Source organism: Stigmatopora argus, unplaced genomic scaffold (genome assembly GCF_051989625.1).
Source record: "Stigmatopora argus isolate UIUO_Sarg unplaced genomic scaffold, RoL_Sarg_1.0 HiC_scaffold_156, whole genome shotgun sequence".
Taxonomy (NCBI): domain Eukaryota; kingdom Metazoa; phylum Chordata; class Actinopteri; order Syngnathiformes; family Syngnathidae; genus Stigmatopora; species Stigmatopora argus.
Window position 1 is genome coordinate 22,501 of NW_027520161.1, and position 2,500 is coordinate 25,000.

The 2,500-nt window shown below is 61.2% G+C and overlaps 1 non-coding gene across 1 annotated transcript; it reads right to left on the reverse strand.

Annotated features, from left to right (window-relative positions):
• Window positions 1-138: 138 nt before the first annotated feature.
• On the reverse strand, window positions 139-292 carry LOC144070513 (5.8S ribosomal RNA). The gene has a single exon (XR_013299357.1). It is a non-coding gene; the product is annotated as a 5.8S ribosomal RNA (ribosomal RNA).
• Window positions 293-2,500: the final 2,208 nt, after the last annotated feature.

The following is a 2,500-nucleotide window of genomic DNA, read 5'->3' on the forward strand; positions in this document are numbered from 1 at the left end:
CCATGCCGTTTCGTGCGGGCATCGAGGAGCCCCGCCGCGGCTGCACTTAGGGTAACGTGGTCGCCCTCGATAACCACCCAGTCGCGGGATCCGTGGCGGCCCTGTCCCGCTCCACGGACGTCCCGATTGAATCTCAGACGACGCTCAGACAGGCGTGGCCCCGGGAGGGACCCGGGGCCGCAAGGTGCGTTCGAAGTGTCGATGATCAATGTGTCCTGCAATTCACATTAGTTCTCGCAGCTAGCTGCGTTCTTCATCGACGCACGAGCCGAGTGATCCACCGCTAAGAGTTGTCAGTGAGCCCCAAAGGCGGCCACAGTCGGCCCATCGGTTGGGTGGGTGGGCTTCCTGCGGGCCTCCTATGGGTTGGAAGTCAGAGGCTAGTTCCTGGAGGTGGAAATGCAGGGAAGGTATTGCGGGCAAGCGGGCACAGTGCACCTACCGCTCCGGGACAAGGCCGATGGCCGGAGTCGCGGGGCACGGTGGCGCGGGCCGTCGTGTTCCGGCCTAGAACACAACAACCTAGAGGGGAATTGGCGTCGGTCAAACTCCGCGCTCGGCGACGGAAAGAACCCGGATAATCAGTAACAGAGGGTCACACGCGCAGACGTCCAATCTATTTCGGACCGGGCTCTAATGCTCTTCCCAATGAACATGAAACCTTGCAACAATCCTTCCGAGACCGTAAGACCGGTGGTGCCAACTCTTCCTCCCTGCTTAGGCTCGCGCTTGCCGGCATGTGGAACCTGGCGTAACGTAACACACCCGCGTGTAGGACCGGCCTGGGTTGTGTTTTCCCCTCCTACCTTCCTTTCGTTACACGTGGGCGTGCACAGTGCACCTACCGCTCCGCGGCAAGGCCCGAACCAGGTCACGGGGAGCGACGATTTCGTGACAAGGACGAGACCAGGCCAGCGAGCGCGGTGGCACGAGTTTTGTGGGTCTGGCCGCCAACATCGAAGATGTATTAATCGGACTCAGGCGCGCCACAAACCCCGGCGAGGAACGGGCCCGTCAGACGCTTACCCGTCAAGGAATCACGTAAGCCGGGGAACCGCCTCTAGTTAAGCACGCGCTCACGCGCACCGGCCAAAACCACCCAGCTTGTCCGCACACCCGCGATGGTTCGGGTGCCAACCTGTACCTTGTCACTTGTAGATCACCCGCGTTTATGGGCCGGCCAGGGTGTCTGCCATCGCTCCAGCTCGTCGCAATCTCGCCGGAACCAGCCGGTCTCCGCCGCCCCTTTTGCCCCGGGTGGGCTACCGTCAAACCCCTCAGCTGGATGAGTGGGTAGTGGGGGGGGGACCGGCGACCACGGGCGCTCCGTCATATCCAACCGGAGGCATTGAACCCCCCTCCGCCCCGCCGGAGGCGAGGGGAGAGTAGCGGGTACCCGTGGCCTTTGGGGCTTCGGTTCCGGCGTGGTCGGGGTCGACCGTGTACGGCCCTGCGTCTTGGAATTCGAAGGTAGCGTAGGATTTGCAACTTGCCCTCATTCGGTTTTTGGCTTACGGGCTGATTTGTTCACTTGTTCCCTCATTCGTTTTTTGGCTTTTGGCTTACGGCTGATTGTTCCCTCATTCGTTTTTTGGCTCATGGCTGATTTGTTTCACATTGTTTCTTTCGGCAAAGACTGATTTTCCACTTGCTTCGCCACACAATTTTCGGATCGGCTATGGGCTCGCCGCCGCGAGGGAGTTGACCCAGATACACCCGCTGTCAACAGCCACCGACGCCTACCGCGGACGGAGGGCCGAGGTGCCGCAGACGGGGAACGAGGCTCCCAAGGGCGCCAAGGACTCGACCTGAGCAGTCCTGTGCAACGACCCACGAGATGCGCGACAACTTCCACCATATGCAGAGGCTTCCGGAGCAACCACGCGCACGGGACCTGAAAGGGCTTGAAACCGCCTGTGGCCGCGTGTGTACCTGGATAGCGCTAACGCCACCGGGCCGTCCCAAGTACGACTCGCCGATGTAACGTCGCTTACCGTCCTCCAGGACTCACAACGGTGCGCACACCGATCCTCCCCACAGACAGGACATGTTATCCGCGCTTACAGCGCCCTTCCACACTCCACGGTTTCCGCCGCCGGCTCGGGGAGGGAGCCAGTTTTCCCGGGGCTTCATTGTTTCTTTCGGCAAAGACTGATTTTCCACTTGCTTCGCCACACAATTTTCGGATCGGCTATGGGCTCGCCGCCGCCTTTCAGAGTGTTGCCTTTATGCCGGTTGCTCAAGCCGGTGTTGGTCCATTCCGGTTGCTCAGGCCGGTCATGGTCCATGCCAACAAACCCAACGAGATGCGCGACAACTTCCACCGTTGCAGAGGCTTCAGGTGACGACAGCTCACGCGGGACACGCACCACACAAAGGCCATGTCATCCGCACGAACCGTGCGCCCTTCCACACTCCGCGGCTTCCTGGCCGGCTCGAGGGTAAGAGGCAGGCGGGTTCGGGTTCACTCCGCTCGGAACTCATCCAACGAGATGCGCGA